The sequence below is a fragment of the Carassius auratus genome, chromosome 8 (genome assembly GCF_003368295.1).
Source record: "Carassius auratus strain Wakin chromosome 8, ASM336829v1, whole genome shotgun sequence".
NCBI classification, from domain to species: domain Eukaryota; kingdom Metazoa; phylum Chordata; class Actinopteri; order Cypriniformes; family Cyprinidae; genus Carassius; species Carassius auratus.
The window spans coordinates 3130972-3149546 of record NC_039250.1 but is presented as its reverse complement, the minus strand read 5'-3'; the positions used below and the strand labels follow the sequence as shown (position 1 = coordinate 3149546).

General features: G+C 36.8%; 2 long non-coding RNA genes across 4 annotated transcripts in view; one reads left to right on the top strand and one right to left on the bottom strand.

Moving 5' to 3' along the window:
• The window catches only part of LOC113106992 (uncharacterized), a 98933-nt gene that overhangs the window by 77545 nt on the left and 2813 nt on the right, over positions 1 to 18575 (top strand). For 2 of the 3 annotated variants that reach the window (XR_003292605.1, XR_003292604.1), the window contains exons 1-2: positions 7997 to 8270; positions 10306 to 10403. This is a non-coding gene — a long non-coding RNA (uncharacterized LOC113106992). Of the gene's footprint in view, positions 1 to 7996; positions 8271 to 10305; positions 10404 to 18575 lie in introns of those variants that run through there. The other variant, XR_003292606.1, reaches the window with a different exon arrangement.
• The window catches only part of LOC113106993 (uncharacterized), a 17987-nt gene continuing 711 nt past the window's right edge, over positions 1300 to 18575 (bottom strand). Inside the window, exons 3-4 of the long non-coding RNA XR_003292607.1 lie at positions 10437 to 10494; positions 1300 to 2438 (exon numbers count right to left, since the gene is read on the bottom strand). This is a non-coding gene — a long non-coding RNA (uncharacterized LOC113106993). The remainder of the gene's footprint in view (positions 2439 to 10436; positions 10495 to 18575) is intronic.

Below are 18575 nucleotides of genomic sequence, written 5' to 3'. Positions count from 1 at the left end.
GTGCTACAAATAGAAATAGAAGCTAACCTCGATGATGATTTAATTTGTCTGCATTAGGTTAAAAGACACAACGGTTAAATATAAGCATTCCCGTTTGCCAATCCCACATTTATTTTTCAAATGACTAAAGTAGGTGATTCCTGTTACCTTTTGAACTCTGTAAAGTCTAAAAAATATTCCCTTTATTTGGATAAAAGAAATTAATATGATTTCCATCATCACCTTCTTAAGTTTAATATTGAATCCAATATATTAAAATTGTGAAATGGAAATTTACTGCATAGCAAAAATGACCCAATCCCGCTAATTAGACCCTTACGGTAATGCATTTGGGCAACACCCAAAACTGGAGCCTGGCGTGTGTCCTGCTCCACCAAACCTTGGAATTCAGAGACAGTGAATCAGACTGCATATTTCATGGAGAAGAAAAAAAAAACTTATCTGGAGTTTGGTTGTGGAGACAGCTGTGCAGGCTCAGAAGAAGGCTTGGAGAGAGGGAGGGAGGGAGGGAGGGAGAGGAGAAAAGAGTGGTGAAGGACACCATGGGAAAAGTGAGCTCTTTCAGAAAGAATGTTAGTGGTTCCAGCCCGTGATTCCAGCTTATAATGGATCACCTACCAATGGTTTCTGAGAACTCACGTCTTCCACTGCTGTGCCTGTGTGTTGACGCCATTTGAGAGTAATAGAGTGTGAGGAGAGGTGAGAAACAAGACCTGAGAGCAGCACTAGGTTTCTGGAGCCTCTCATTTTCTCCATAGAGATATAGATTAGATTTAGCCAAGACAGACCTACTGGGAACTCCAGGGTGTATTAATTGGTGATATATACTTCTGTAGAAATATATTTCTCACTTTTAATTATTTTGATTAGTTACACTTTCCACAATCCTAAAGTCGCTGTTACCATCTAATCAAACCTGACCACACTCTCAAACTGCATATATTTGCACACACACACACACTATATATATATATATATATATATATATATATATATATATATATATATATATAAAATATTTGAAGAAATTACTTTTTATTCAGAAAGAGTGCATTAAATTATCAAAGTGGCATTTATTTATAATTCTTTATTTATAAGGATATTTACACTACAAAAGATCACAATTTCAAATAAATGTTGCTATTTTTAACTTTCTCTTCATCAAAGACTTGAAATGTATCACAGTTTCCACAAATATTAAACACTTAACAAGTGTTTTCAACATTAATAATAATAAGAAATAATGTTTATTAAAACATAATATTAAATATATTATATAATATTAAAAACTTGTTTATTTGTACACACACACACACACAGCCGAGTTTTAAATAGGAATTATATCGAAACTCTTTAGTCATTTTTGAGTGAGATGCTAACGGTCTAATCAGAATCAATGATCTATGCTAAGTTAAGCTAAAAGTGCTACCACCAGACCCAGAGATCGGCTGAATGGATTCGAAAACAGTAAAACTCAACCGTTTACAGTAACTCTAGGAGACTTTGAAAATGAGCCTTTGCTAAAATGTTGCTTTAAAATTGGATTGGAAAATAGTCATACTTAAAATTCAGCTTTGATCACAGTAATAAATTACCTTTTAAAATATATTCAAATAGAAAATGGTTATTTTAAATTGTAATAATATTTCACAATATTCTTGCTTTTACTGTATTTTTTAATCAAATAAATGCAGCCTTGGTGAGCAGAAAAGACTTTAAAGCACATTACAAACTCTAACCGACATACCAACTCTTTGAATTTTATAATAAACTATATCAAAATATATTTTTCTAATACTTATAATGAACGAGTATAAACCTATTTTTATTTAATACTATTACTTTGATCTATTATGTCATTTACTATGTTTCATGGGATGAGTAGTTAATTACCTCATTAATTAATTTAATTATTAAGATTATTATTATTTTAAATGTAGATTTTTTGTTTTGTTTTGTTTTTAAATCATAATGGAGAAAATTTAATGTGAAAAAATACCACAGCCACTATAAAACAGTGGGCGGTTACCATTGTACTATATATCCATTGAAAAGAAAGGACAAGCAGAGGTGAAGGAAGGTTGTTAGTCTAGCTTGTGTAAATAATATAGTATATTGTTATTGGGGTTTTGACATTTTCCAAGAATGTTTCTGTGTTATCAGTAGGCTAACCTTGGTCGTTGCACTACTGATGTACGGGAAAATGTTTTTGAGGCCTTCCTCTGAATGAAAGCAGTTGCAAATTGTTTTGCACCAGACTGTGTGGAGCTTGTAATCCTTTCAACAGATGATAACTGAGGCCCCGTGCGTTTCCAATGAAATGCTTCACAGGGAGCAGCCGCCTGAAGCCGCACACATGGTCAGCACAGCAGAGATACACTCCCAGCCCCCAGTCACATTTCATAACGTTCTCTTGCTTCCCTGGAACCCGAGACACACTGAAAGAGCGAAAAAGAGTGAGGCAGTGAGAGATAAGCAGCAGGCTGTTACTTCCACTGAATTTCTGTGTAAGTGTCGACTGGGCTGTTGAGTGAGTAGCAGAGGTCCTCGGATGTAAACAAGGCTCCGAGTGTGTACATCTCTATGACTCTGTTACCGTAGACATGGCTTATGTTTACATGCTGGTTTGATTATGCCAAATTTTTATTTGTTATGAGCCATTTAAAGAGGCTAGAGGTCACAGAGTGCTTTGTTGATATTTTATACACAGCAAACATGTGATTATGAGGGCACTGAAATGATATATGTTACTAATTATATATATATATATATATATATATATATATATATATATATATATATATATATATATATATATATATATATATATATATATAGTATTTTCTAAATATATATATACAATTATGTTTCATTAAATGTTTTGTCTTCCATTATTTGTCTTACTGTTTTAATTTAAAATGTATCTTACCCAATACATAGTGACTTTATATTATATTATATTCAATTATTTATATATTTTTTTTATTAATTTACTGTTTATTATTTATATAGCTTTTAGTTTTTAGTTTATTTATTATTTTTATTAAATAAATTAATAATTAGCGGTTTATGTTAATTATTATGCTGATTTGTTCTGACAGTAGCATTTCAACAACATTTTATCAATCCTTTTTCCTGTATGTCACAGCATGAATCTGAATGATTTTATTTAATGAGCCAATCATTGGTGCGTCATAGCACCAATCCCATTACCCACAAATATCAAAGGCGTGACCTATTATGCGACTCCTGTATTTTCATTGGCACTAGGATCTGTTCTGCGGTGCATTGAGCAACGCATTTAGTTTATACTCCGATTTTACATTTACAACCCAACCTGTGGAGCTTCTCAACGCGCCCTCAGGGATCTGTGCTAGCGTTTGTCAATCTTTCATTTTAGTACAACTTGCTCTTGTTCCCGCCGAAAGTCACGGAAACGCCCTGAAACATCTATTCATCTCACCCCACCTCCAGGTGTGACTCTTCCCAAATGAACATTTTTTTGTTATTGTTGTTGTTTTTCTTTTTTCTTTGGCATCAAAATGTCCTGGAACATTTTAATAAAATATAAACAATATCCTTAAAGTTCTTGGAAATGGATTCTTCACAGAAGTGTTACATGTAAACATTGAACTGAAAGAGTTCTAAAACCCTCACCGAAAAAAAAGAGAGAAACAACTGATGTAGAAACAATTTTCCCTCCGAAACTACTTCCCTACTACTAAATTTCATGATTAATTACACAGAAATGCATAAATGTGCCTAATATTTGTGTGTTTGTGAATAGGAATACAGCATTAGCTTAGCATCATGCAGCCGATGTAAACTGCACTAAACCGATCCCATATGTGGGACTTAGGAGGCGGCTGCTTATGTCTGCAGCAAAAGTTTGGAAAAGAGCTAATGGCTCATATCTGAAGATTTTGTTGACTTATGATGTTTTCTTTAGCTTGCATGCCTGTGGTGACAGATGAGTTTTGATGTGTGCATTCTCAGGTATGGAATTTCATTGTGTTCTGGTATTTTTACATGCATCAGCATGTGTTTGCTTTCATGTTTGTATGCATATTTTTTTAGTCCATAAGAGCGTCTTTTCTCTCTTAAATGAAACCATGAGTAGTAAAATAGTTGTTTGGGGTGGAGCAGAGCCCATGGGTGAAGTCTGTTATCAGATGAATGCCAAGCGACACTTGTGCACACTTTCTCATGCATTTCTTTCACACTTATGCAGTCCCCCCCCCCCCACATGCTCATTATGCACATTTTGGAAATTTCTCACAGCCCCACCATTAATTCTTTAAAATGCCACATAAATGGGCTGCAGTGTCATGCTCATTCATCATTCATTCCCCATCAGATTTTAATGCAATTTGAAATTTGAGAACTTGTTACGTTTGCAGAAATTCCAAACAGTTCTTCTGCAGATGGTTCTCTGAAGTTTCTATCCTTATCTACCCACCTCATGTGAGTCACTACATTTGACACTTTCTGTGGAACACAAAATGAGTTTTTAGCAAATCGCTAAATCTGCCCCTTTTCATACATTAACAACAACAAAAGAGTGTAATGTATTACTATATATATATATATATATATATATATATATATATATATATATATATATATATATATATATATATATATATATATAGTGTTTCTATTTTTAAGGAATCCTAAAATAAAAATATTAAAGAAGCAAATCTGTTTCCAACACTGATAATAATAAGAAATGTTTCTCAAGCAGCAAATCAGCATATAAGAATGATTTCTGACAGACCACATGACACTGAAGACTGGAGTAAATTCTGCTTTGAATCAAATGAATAAATAACATTTTAAAATGCATTCAAACAGAAAGCAGCTTTTTTATTTTGTAATTATTTCAAAATATTTTACTGCATTACAAAATCTTTCTGACCCCAAATTTTGGCCAGTAGCATAGGTCTATGTGTATATAATAATAAAAAATGGGTTCTCATTACTGTAATGCGATGAACTCAGATTGGTTTGAATTTACAGGTACTGTCATTTGATAGACACTCTTGTTTGTTTTGGTGTATCTACAGCAGGGAGTTGTGCGTAACCGTGAGAGGTACACGACGTGTGTGCGTATGTTTACTATCCATATTGACCCAAATGACTCATCCCAGCATCTAACCCCATAATGGCCTTTTAATATAGCTCTGACCAGCGCAGGTGTCTTTAGCACGATAAAACATGTGTTTGTTGCTAAGTGCACCTCGCAGCTGTTTAACAGTAATTGCTGTTTACAGAGTCAGGGAAGTTTCCCTCTCTCCCCTCTTCTAATAGAGTCACTTCCCCCGGCTCAAACTCCACTCGCTGTGAATGAGCTGCTCAGTTAGTATGTCACTGTGACACAGCTCTAACCCACACTAAATTGCAGTTCAGTTATCTCAACCACATTCTCCAGAAAAGGGAACCACGTTCTTCCCTTTTTCAGTCTGCTTTCTGTTCTATAAAAGCATATTGTTTTATTTTTTTATTAAGCAAGGTCAAACACTTCGAATGGAATGCAGTTAAAAAAACTTCAGTGCCACTTTGCAAGTATTTTCTCCTTGGAAACCCTTTCAGTATAGCGTTTCTGCTGATGTTTAATATTTTGCTTTATCAAGTGTGATTGCATATGTGCATAACGGAGTTGTCACCCTTGCAAGTCGCGTTGGTTTTCTCACCGTGTTGCTGTAGATCTGCCCCAATTCCCTGCAAATTGCAAAAATCAGCACTATTGCGCCACTCTTTCAAACCCGTAATCATTGCGATGATAATAGCACAAGTTTATGTAAGACATTCCTGCTGCTACAGGCTTAAAGGACTGGTAATATATATTTCTATATGTCTAAATGCAACTCCGCACAGAGATAAAAAAAAGTTTTCTGCAGGAGCTTAGACAGTTCAGTGCTTTAAATTGAATTAAATGGGTCATCGATTGGAAAAAACACATTTACATGTTGTTTGAACTGAAATGTGTGTTGGCAGTTTGTGTACACAACCACCCATAATGATAAAAATCCACCCAGTGGCTTTTTAAAGTCTCAATAAATCCAAACCCCTTTCTCATATCAAGCCTATCACAGATTCTTGGCAGAATTACATAATTCTGCACAGGCCCCTCCCATGATTGCTGATTGACAGTGGTCAGTCTTTGGTTTTATCACAGCCCTGCTCTGAAGGCCATTTCACACTGCACGTCAGACCCGCAATATTTCCGGAACATTGCCGGGTCGCCTTCTGTGTGAAAGCAACCACGTCCCGAGTTTGATTACCGAATTGAACCCGGGTCGGGGACCTAGTAACATTGCAGGGTTCGACCCGGGACGAGCGCTGTGTTAACAAAAGCCATATCTAATTCCGTGTCGAAGTGATGACGCGCGTTACCACGCGATTCTTTTACCGGCTGTTTTGAAGGAAGATCAACGTTCGCGACGAAAACATATGTGCAAACTGTAATGAAGCAGAGATCAGTTAGTTCCTCACTTTCCGCGCTGACGCCGAGATCGTTTGCTTGCTTCAGTGAAAGTATAACGTGCCTAGCGTTGTCGACTCGTACATTACACGTCACGCCCTGATGTCACGTGTCGTTACGGGATCTTCAAGGGTTGTGTGTGAAAGCACGCAAATATCCCGGGTCATCACTGGCAGTGTGAAAGTGCAAAATCTAGCGACCAGGGAACAATTGCTGGAACACTTTACCCCTGTATTTGCCGGAATGGCAGTGTGAAAGGGGCTTGAGTGACCTGTCATCAGTCCGCCATTAAGACGGCATAGCAGATGTAAACAAGAATATCTCCTTAGCGATTGACGGCGCGTTTTGTTTTTGGATGTAATAATGAACATAGCAGTTTTCATTTACTCCTGACATCTGAGCCGATGAAGACAGTGAATTTGCTTTGTTTTTGAAGGGAATGTGCCCCCGATTTACCTAAATATGTCTATTTTCATGCAAATCATTTGTGATGCAGCTTCATCTACAGAAGAATTACAGTGTTTTTATTATATATAAATCTTTGCAAATCGCCTTTCCTATTAATGTGCTACTTAGCAAGTTTCAAAATAAATGCGGCTAAAGTTTACAGCATCTCAGAGAGTGGCTCGGAAGAGAGGGGCGGGGTCAGCAGAGCTCATTAACATTTAAAAGAACATGCAACAAAACGGCTTGCTGTAAACAGAGCTGTTTTTGACTGGGTAAAAAGTTTTTTTTTTTTACACTACGACTGATAGATTTTAACCAAAATATGTTATAGACTTTCCATTAAGACCCTAAAGAATCATATCAAACTGTGGAAAATGGACAGCCGATGACCCCTTTAAAAGTAATATTTTATGCAGTTAAAATGAGAACATGCTTATCTATCTGTCTGAGTGTTTACTCCATCTCTTTTAGCTTCAAGGTCATCAACTGTATATATTTTCCCAAATGACAAAATTTACTTTTAGCAGATATACAGATTTCAACACACATTGCATGGTTACACTGAGTCCAGTGCTTTAAAAGAAATAAACAATTATAGTTGAATTACTTAATTCAAAGTACAATAATTGTAATTTATTTTAATATGTATTAAATATAATATTTTATTTTACTTTACTTCACTTAACTTTACTTTACTCTCAGGCCATCTACTGCATCTAGTATCCCAAAGTGACAAAGTAAACTTTTAGTAGATAAAACATTTCCTAATATGTTTTTTTGTCTTCCAGAGGAAAGGAGCATAAATATTGGTGACTCATCCTGCACTACACAGATTTCTGCCCAATCATATGCTTTCTAGAATAAGAATGCCCTCCACAACCAACCATCAAGTTGCAAGCCTTGGTTTGTAGCTGTGAGGTATAAAAATAAATAAAAAATTACAAAAAATTGGATAAATGGATAACAAAACGTACTAATCACATATCTCAACTAATATCTCTTTTAATATGAAATACATTGACATAGGAAAGAAAACTTGTGCTTGACAAGTAATTTTCTTGGTCTTTATTTATCTTTTTTCAGGAATTTTAAGGATAAGGAATTAAAGCAATGACATTTACTGGCATCCTTACAAAGATTACACATGCTTTTCCCATAATAGTGAGTAACAGTGAGTGATGTGCTAGAGATTTAAGGAGGTTTTATTCTGGACACTGTATCATTACGAAGCATTCCCCGCAGACATTAGGGAGGAGAGTGATTAGATAGGGAAAAGATTGGTGTGTGAATCAGCTGACAGATCCTTTTGGAGGCTCTCTGGGCTCTTTGTTCTCTTAAGGTCAGTTTCGACCAGACTTCCTTCTTTTAAACATACAGACTCTTTTCTTAATGAATCAAAGACAGAATAAGCCACCATTGACGGGCCGTAAGAAAAACTGAGAAAGACAAAGGTGTTTATGGTTATGAGGGATTTTTCTCAGAGTGATTACATTCAGCACTGTTGTGTTTCATTGCTACAAGTTTCTGTGGGATGACATTTGTATCTGATTAAAGTTTATTTTATTAAGGAGCACAATTCATACTTTTTTGCTCACTTTTAAAAGTGCAAAAGTGAAATGGCATTCACAAGCCTGTTTATTTTTCGAGTGATGATGGATATTCAGCAAGACAAATGTTGGGTGGGACTTCATTTTATACATCTGGAATTGTTTGGCTCATAGTGGGCGTTCAGTACCAGAATGAGGTCCGGTGATTGGACGGGAGGGGTTAAAATATGAGAAGGCTTAATGATGGCAGCCGACAATGAGATTTAATGTGAAATTAAGAAGAGATATTTTGAAATGACATGCACTGATGAATTATTCACGATATGACCAGTTGCGTCTATTAGAGTAAATAGGTTTGGTTTTGATGTGGTACTGATTAAACTGGTTAAAGTCTATGCCAAATACTATTCGATGTCAGTGGTGTACCATATTAACATTAACTGCAGTAACTTTGGTATTTTGGTAACCAGGTATGCTTGAGCCTTCTAGTGTTTAGGGTCGCATCTTGGAACATCTTATTGGTTTAGATGTCTTTGTTCGGTGTTGTGTCCATATTTCTATTGAACCATGCCAAGAGTGCATTTGGAAGAACCAAGAGAGCATTTGTTCACACTTATTCAAATTAATCACACTAAAAGAGCAACCTCATGGAGTTTGTTTTAATTGAACCAAGCCAAGTATAAACACACCATAAATGCAATGCTGGCTACCTCCGTTGATTTTGCTGAATCATGTCACTTCTTGACTGATGTTGTGCAACCTTGCTCTCAAGTTACTTTAAAGAATTTGAACACCTGTCATTAACAAGGTATGTAGTACTAGGAGCTCTGCTTTAACACATCTTACCATGAAATCCATTTCACTGATTTTTTTTTCCCAAATAAGCATAGAATTTATAAAATGTCATCAGATTCAATCCAGGTCCAACACACAATCTTTTTTCAAGCACGTACTTCAGATATCTGTTCTGTGTAGAGAACAGTGGGCTTTGATGGCTTGTTCTTGCTTCCTATCAGATCAGTGGACACGCTGTTCCCTCCATACTTGGAGTGTCCCGAAATTCTCCTAACACTATTGTAAGACCATATAAGAGGGAAGCACAAAGTGTTTCTTGAATTCAAATACGCTTTGTATCATGCCAAACTATAGGTCTTTCTGTAGAACTAGATAACATCCTAGTAGTTACAGCAGTCCCATGCTGAGGAGAGATATGTGTGTGAATGTGTACAGATGCAGGCCCATACACACACACACACACACACACACAAATAGTATGTAATGTATGTGTGTACTCATTTTAAAGTGCTTCCTCTTTGCTGTTTTAAATGTCACTGCTTACTCAAGCTCTCTGCACCTCTTTCAATTACTTTATGCTTACTCCTAAGTGAAATATAAGTTAACATTGCAAGACTAAATATATATTTATTTATATTTTTACAATATATATTATTTATATTGAAGGCTACATTTATTTGATAAAAATATCAAAAACAGTGATATTGTGAAGTATTTGTATGTATATGTATGTAAATGAGGTCTGCTATGTTCAGCTGCCAAGGTGTTAAAAAAATGTATTATGAGCTAATTTGTGATGTAACAATCATGACAGTGGAGGAAAATAATTGCTGAGAATGATGATTAAATTATTTAAATACATTTTGATCTGTTTCTCCAGAGCTACTGAATGCCTTCAGAAATAGTGTTATAGTTTGCGTGTATGTGTGTGTGTGTGTGGCTATTTTGGACTTTTTAGTTTCAATAGCCTATGTAAAAAGAGTTGCAGAAAGTTCAGTGATGATGAGCCCAATGTTCTGCCGTTTCACACAGCTTTGCTTTAGTGTGTTGGTCTGAATTGGGGAAAATGCATCTGAGGGATCCCGGAGCCCAATCCAAACATCTGTCTGTTTCACCTCTGCGTCTCTTGAGTGAGTATGTAAATGTTCGCTACATGTTCTTACCTCTTTAACATTCTGGTGATCAGTCACATCTGTTTAGACTCTTGGCTGTGATGCATGACTGTAACAGACAGACATTATCATCATCGATCAGAGAAATTATTAAGCCGTGCTAACAGCACTTGCATTATAGGTTCATGAATTATCAACAATTGAATAATCCTTTACAGGGCTAAATACTCTCCTTTTTTACGCTCTCTTTCTCAGAATGTGTTGGAATGTGGAATCTGATCAAACTTGCTGCAAGTGTGGAAGATACAGAAAGTTCATACATAAGAACTTGCCCCAGAGCAAAGGCCAGACTCTCCTCTTTCACTCGAGCAGCTGTTTCACAACAGCACATTGCATAGTGCACAAGAACTTGCAGTAAAACTAGCACAAAACCATCCCACAGTCATCTGAATTCAGAAAGTGGCTTCAGAATTATACAATGTCTTTAGGGAGGTCTTAAGAGTTTCCAAATATAATTTTTTGATTGTATTCAAGATCCCTTTCTCTGATCTCCGAACACCTAAATCACACCCATAGAATGTGTGAAGTAACAAAAGACTTATGAGAATACTTTTATTATGTATTGAAATGATGAATGATGATATTCATTTTGCATATTTACTAATTAGAACAACATACCATTTGTGGTTAAATATTTGAGATTCTTTGAAACATACCTAATGCAATATGTAGAACAGTATTTTTGAATAGTTTATCTGCAGCTTCAGTGTTTTGAGTGGTTCACCTTCAAAAAGCGAAGGGTGTGAGGTGGTTTAAATGGTATTCAGGGCACTGAATACCAGTTCCGAATGGAAGGTGTTCTGAATGGGTTGCAGGGTGTTGCTAGGGTGTGAAGTGGTTTGTATGGTGTTCTGAAAAGTGTGTAGGGTGTGAGGTGGTTGTTATGGTGTTCTGAATAGTGTGTAGGGTGTGAGGTGGTTGTTATGGTGTTCTGAATAGTGTGTAGGGTGTGAGGTGGTTGGTATGGTGTTCTGAATAGTGTGTAGGGTGTGAGGTGGTTGGTATGGTGTTCTGAATAGTGTGTAGGGTGTGAGGTGTTTGGTGTGGTGTTCAGAATGGTTTGTGGGGAGTTGCTAGGGTTTGAAATGGTTGGTGTAGGTTCTGAATAGTGTGTAGGGTGAGAGGTGGTTGGTATGGTGTTCTGAATAGTGTGTAGGGTGTGAGGTGTTTGGTGTGGTGTTCAGAATGGTTTGTAAGATGTTGTTAGGCTGTGAGTTGGTTGGTAAGGTGTTCTGAATAGTGTGTAGGGTGTGAGGTGTTTGGTGTGGTGTTCAGAATGGTTTGTGGGGAGTTGCTAGGGTTTGAAATGGTTGGTGTAGGTTCTGAATAGTGTGTAGGGTGAGAGGTGGTTGGTATGGTGTTCTGAATAGTGTGTAGGGTGTGAGGTGTTTGGTGTGGTGTTCAGAATGGTTTGTAAGATGTTGTTAGGCTGTGAGTTGGTTGGTAAGGTGTTCTGAATAGTGTGTAGGGTGTGAGGTGGTTGTTGTGGTGTTCAGAATGGTTTGTGTGGTGTTGCTAGGGTTTGAGGTGGTTGTTAAGGTTCTCTTAATAATTTGTAGGGTGTTGCTAGGGTGCTCTGAACAGTATGTAAAATGTTGATATGGTGTTCTTTATAGTTGACAGTGTGTTCTAAATGTTTGTAGGGTGTTGCTAGGATGTGAGGTGGTTGGTAAGGTGTTCTGAACAGTTTGTAGGGTGTTGTTATGGTGTTCTGAATTGTATGTAGGATATTGTGTTTTTAATGTTTATCGGGTGTTGCTAATATGTCAACTGGTTGCTGTGGTGTTCAGAATAGTTTGTAGGGTGTTGCTATGGTGTTCTGAATGGTTTGTAAGGTGTTGCTATGGTGTTCTGAATGGTTTGTATGGTGTTGCTAGAGTGTTATATGTGGTTGGCAAGGTGTTATAAATGTTTGTGGGATGTTGCTAAGGTGTTCTGAATGGTTTGTATTGTGTTCTTATTCTGTATGTACTCTGTGTGTTTACACTGTATCAAGGGTGTTCCAAATGGAAAGAAGGGCATTGTTAGGGTGTGACATGGTTGCTAATGGGTTCTGAATGGTTTGTAGGGTGTTGCTAGATTGTTCTGAATGGTACATAGGGTTGCTAGGGTGCTAGGGGGTGAGGTGGTTGCCAAGGTGTTCTAAATGCTATACAAGGTGTTACTAGGGATTTCTGAATGTTTTCTAGATTTTGAAATAGCTGCTAAGGTGTTTGGAATAGTTTGTGGGGCATTGCTAGGGTGTGAGGTGGTTACCATAGTGTTTTGAATGATATGTAGGGTGTTGATGGGGTGAGGTGGTTGCCAAGATGTTCTAAATGGTAATTGTGGCGAGTGGGGCGGGGCCGAGAGGCGTGGGAATGAGGAGTGAGGCCAGGTGTAGTGATTGAAGATGAGCTGCACCTGCGCCCCACCGCCAGTATCGAGTCCCACGTAGGAGATGGAAGGATATAAAACTGGAGCGACTATAGTGAAGGACGAGAGAGGACCAGGCCTGGGACATTGTTTTATGTTTTGGCTTTTAATTGTGTTTAATTTTGTGTTTATTTTTGAATATTAAAGTGTTTTTGATTGTGCGCCGGTTCCCGCCTCCTTCTTCCCGATGAGTATGGAGATTTTATTGTTACAGTAATCAAGGTGTTACTAGGGATTTCTAAATTATTTCTAGATTTTGTAATAGCTGTTAAGGTGTGTGGAATAGTTTGTAGGGCGTTGCTAGGGTGTGAGGTGGTTGCCAAATAATTCTGAATAGTATATAAGACGTTTCCAGTGTGTTTTGAATGGCATGTATGACATTCCCACGGTGTTCTGTGTAGTATTTAAGGCATTGCTAAGGAGTACTGAATGGTTGGAAAGGTGTTCTGAATGGTATGTAGAGTGTTGCTAGAGTGCTCTGAATGGTTTGTAGGGTGTTGTTAGGTGTTTGCTGGCATTGCTAGGTGGTTACATAATGGCTTATGTCGAAAGTCATTGTCTCTGTAATACGCTGATCCCTAGATTCAACCATTGGGATTTTTTAAATACCAGTTTTAGCAAACAGCAAAGCTGAAAGCTAAGCCTGATCTCTTAGAAAAGTAATATCACGCTTTTCAGCAAGCCGCATGATTTGTCGCCTCAAATGACAAGACGTCACAAAAGAGCAGTGGTTTTGAATCAGCCACCATGTGTTTGCTGATGTTTAGCAGTGAGGTCAGCGGCACAACAGAGATGGCAGCGATGTTCCGGTCAGATCAGATGAGAAAATACAGAACCGGCAGAGATCAGCCATGATGTGTGCTAACGGATTTCTCCATCTCCATCACAGTCAATGCCAAGGTCCCGTAAACAATGTGTTTGTGTGCAGTTAACCCCCCTCCACCACCTTTCATTAATGTGCATCCTCCATGACACTAATAAGTCAACAGAAGCTCTCGTCTGTGTCGATGCATCACTCTCCGTGTGGCCTGTCCTCGTGCTGACGTCCACAGTCATGAATGTAAACATGGAAAGGGCTTTAAATTTCCAGCACTCCTACATCTTTGTTCCGTTCAGCGAGTGGGCGGGAAGGAAAGGAGATTGGTGGATAACAGGAAAAAGAGGACCTTCTAAATCCGTGTTTGTGTATGTAATTAGACCTGCTATTGTTAGAACAGCATGTTGGCTGCTCTTGTTTCTTGTTTGAATGGACGGGCACTTGAAGACGGTGTCAAGAGAGGACAAGAAAAAGAATAATCACAAATGAGATCCCTCTGTATAATCTCAGTTGTTTCTGCTGGGTAGCAGTGATATTAAATGGAAATCAAATTAATCTCCTGCTGCTCAGTTTTAGCTGTAGGGCCTTTTTCTCAGAGGTTTCACATTAAGATTCCCATATCTTGGAAACAATGAATTCTTGACTTTTCCATTTCCATACGTTTATGTTTACCTAATCATTTTTAACAATTATTTTAAAGCAGTTTCACTGAGAAAGAGCAATTTAATATAATACTGTAGAGCAGAGTCTGGTTATAATTTCTATTTACAGTGTGGAAATATGTATGAAATTTTAATTCCATTATTTGTATATTTTCAATTCCATTTTTTAATTCCATGATTTTTTTGTAAATTGTAATTTCAATATTAATATATGAAATATAAGAAATAGCATGATTTTAATTTCCTTGACTTTTACAGATATGTAGGCTATTAATGAACAAAATATATCTAAATAAATTTTTTACATTATTTTAATTGCATTTCACGTTTTCTTTTTTTTTTTTGCATAACTTTAAATGTTATAATTTTTATTTTATGTTTTAAATCCATTTGATATATTGCATTATTTTCACTTCTGCAACTTTACAGATTTTATTAACTGAGAAATAAATCTTATTGAATTGCATGGTTTTAATTTCCATGACTCTTACAAATTTATTTTAAGTTTGTTTTTTGCATTTGTTATACGCAATTATTAAATTGCATTCATTTTCAAATTGAGTATTAAAATTGCATAATTTGAATTTCTCTGACTTTTACACATTTTATTACATTTATTTTTTAATTGCATTATTTTAATTGATATGACTTTCAAATGAAATATTTTTCATCCAGCTCTGGGTGAGAAATATGTTATTTGAAAGTCATGTAAATCTGAAAAGATCTCAGCAATGTTTCAATCTGTGCTCACATTTGAGTTCATATTTCAGCATGATCTCAAATACTTCTCACCAAATGCTCCCGAGGTATAGATTAATTTAATCTCATTTAATTTATTCATGATGTCAAAAAACGACTGTAGGATCTGTCATATCACATCTAGTCAAAGTTGATATTTCAGTACCATATAACTGAGATCTTCCATTATGTACAAAATGTGCATCATGCTAAAGTGCAGAAACTCTGTGCTCCTTGGAACAGAGGTGTATAGCTGGAAGCTGAGCTCTCCAGTGACTTGCCCAGTGTGTCAGGCTGGCATGTGTGGGCCCGTGCCTGTCTCATCTCAGTGACCCTGTCATATCTCAGTGACCCTGTCATAAACTTTAGCCCGACTCCAAACATTACTCCTCTGACACTTAAGAGTGCTAGCATCTGTGTCACACCGCATTTCATCTCGCACTAGTCATCAGATGACAAGTTCTGAACAACAAGAACAGTCGCACACATGCAGTCCTGGGGCTGTGAAAATAAATTGGCTAAAGCAACTGCTTTGACTGTCCACTTACTAGATTTTCTCATTTAAAGCGATAGTTCACCCAAAAATGGAATTTCTCTCATCGTGTACTCACCCTCATGTTGTTTAAAACCTATGACTTTCTTTGTTCTCTTTTGCAGAACACAAAAGAAGATATTCTGACAAATGTTGAGGTCCAACAACATTTGTTAAGGTCAAACAAATTAGGGACGACATGAGGGTAAATAAATAACAGAATTTACATTTTTAAGGTGAACTATTCCTTTATAGCCTACTCACACCAAGAACAAACAAACTTATGCCTAAAAATGACTTTTATGTTGCATTAAAGTAAAGTGGCATTCATATAGTCACATTATGCATTAAAGCATGTGGATGAATGCAGTGGTTTTTCGTTTCACTCTTGGTGTTAACAGACTTTTTATGTGTGATTTGTTTTGCTTTTCCGCTCTTAGTGTGAACAGGCCTTTATTCTTTCAACCCTGCACCAGTATTTAAGCTTCAGTGGTTCATTACCCCCAGTATGTGCTTCCTTTTTCCTTATTCACTCATAGACAACAGAGAAAGCAAGGTCAATATGGCCCTAAGGAAATGAAATTCCCTATAGGCATATGGCTCCGGCTGGTGCAAATCAATATTTTCTATGCGGCACACCGTCCTGATCAATCGTGCATCATGAAGACTTGTATCTTCGAAAAAAAATATTAGTATCACTAATATCTCCAACACCAAGAGCTGCATCTTCCCACCCTGGTTCAGTAAGAGTTTTCCTAAGCCTTGTGCACACGGCCTGCACTGTTTTCATTGACGTCTGCTGCTCTGATGTATATTTGACTGCTGGGTGTAACTTGTGTCCCGGAGAAGCAACAGTCGGATTTTACTACAAGGAACTTTGACGATATTAGGGGAACACCCTTTGATTTACAAACATCTCACACCCTCCTTAAAGGTAACACCTAAGGTCTACACATGCTCTGTTGGACAAAGAAAGATATTCCTATATAGATAAGTGAGTGAGTCCTTGTAGGCATGTGGCTGTGAATGTGTATGGTGGGAGGCATGTTGAGTCAGAGGGAGAACTGCAACTAATAGAACTTCACATTAATAAATGCAACCCTGAGGATCTAGTTTAATCATTTAAGCGTTAGCGTCAAAGTCATAAATCTCAACCTCAAATTCAGACGCTTTCATTTCCACTTAAACCAGGGTTGGAAATGAACATTTTTGTCACCAAAAGTGACACAAATGGCCCTCGTCGTGAATTTGTCCGTTACCTAAGAGTGGAGATATTACATAATCTATTCAAGGCCTGTCTAGTTATTTTAAGATCTAGTCAGAGCTGTTGCATGGAACAAAAGACTCCAAAAAAAATAATTTAAAAAAATTATCACACAGTATTGAGCTATTTATCTAACATAGCCACTAGCCAATTAAAATGTATTCTAGAGAGTTTGTGTTATGATTTATTTTGTGTTATTTATATGTTATTTAAAAGTCTGGGTTCAGTCAAAACAGTTAAGAGAAAATTAATGCTTTTATTCAACAAAGATATTTAACTGCTCAAGATTACAGTTATAATAATAATAAAAAAAGTTATTTAGTACTGTTCTTTTGAACTTTCTATTCATCATACAATGAGTATTAAAATATATATATATATCATACTTTCCACAAAAATGACATTGAAGCTGAAAATTCAGCTTTGCATCAAAGGAAAAAATTACATTAAAAAAAATATATTAAAATAGAAAATAGATATTTTAAATTTTGGCATTGCTGTATTTTTTCAGCAATTAAATGAAGCCCTGACGAGGAAAAAAAATAAATTAAAAATATTCTCAACAAAACTGTGTATGTTTCTAAGTTGACTCGATTTAAAAATAAACACGTTTCAGAGGAAGGATTTATTTCAGTTAATTGATTGTCAAGTATAAGAACTTTTTTCTGTTTATGTTTAGAATATGCCCTCATAAAATAATAAAATGTCACTGAAAATCAATTCCAGGGGTCCTTAATAAAAAAGCAAGGAACTACTGTAATGTGGAAACGGAAAATAATAGATCACTGTTTTACTTTGCTCTTTGTCAAAACAGCCCAAAACTCCAAAGCACTCTAAAATTACAACACTTAATCAGGGCAAAGGGAAAAAACAATGACCATGAATCTAGTTCAGGCTCTACATCTGTTTTTCCATTTGGGAGCTGAAACTGTGATTGTCTACGGTGAGGTCACAAAGCTTCCTGTTGCCAAACAAAGTGATTGGCCGTTGCCTGACAAGGCAGCTAAACAGTTGGATTCATTCATGATGCAAATCAAGAGGAAGTGTACAGCTCTCCCCCAGCTTGTGTGGGGTTTTACCATGAGGTTACTGTTGAGTAATTGTGACGGATCAAGCGTCTGTGTTTTTGATTCAGTTGGGTTGCGATCATCACGAGGAAATGACTCGGAAAAATCCCCTCGACTAAAAATGAGATGGACACAAAAACAACAGAAGTCATACAGACTTCAGAGCAGAAAAACACGTTGACATTTCCATGTGATGATGATATATCAGATGGGTGCTCTGTAATCTGTTTTGCTAATGGATAATTGTTAACCTGTTTCTGGTGTCCAGCTAAACGTGACCACCGTATCCATGCATGCAGACAAATGTACTTACGCTCTTTCAGCCTGAGCGGAGAAGTGACATGCGCTAGAACTGCTCTAGCAAATTCCTGGTCACACTGAACTGAATCAAATCCCAGAAGGTAATATGCCGCTAAAAGCATTACAGTAGTGAGGGGTTATTATCAGATCTGCTGAAACAGATGGGAGGCCAGGAAAACCTGCCATTCAGTGCTTGAGCTTTACTGATAGGACACTGTCTGGGACACAAAGCAGAGTGACATTCCTGAACTTGACAACAACTATGTTCTATTGTGCTGATAATGTGACAATGTGAATTTTCAGACTGTATTGCTTAAGACTGCTTTTGCAGAGAT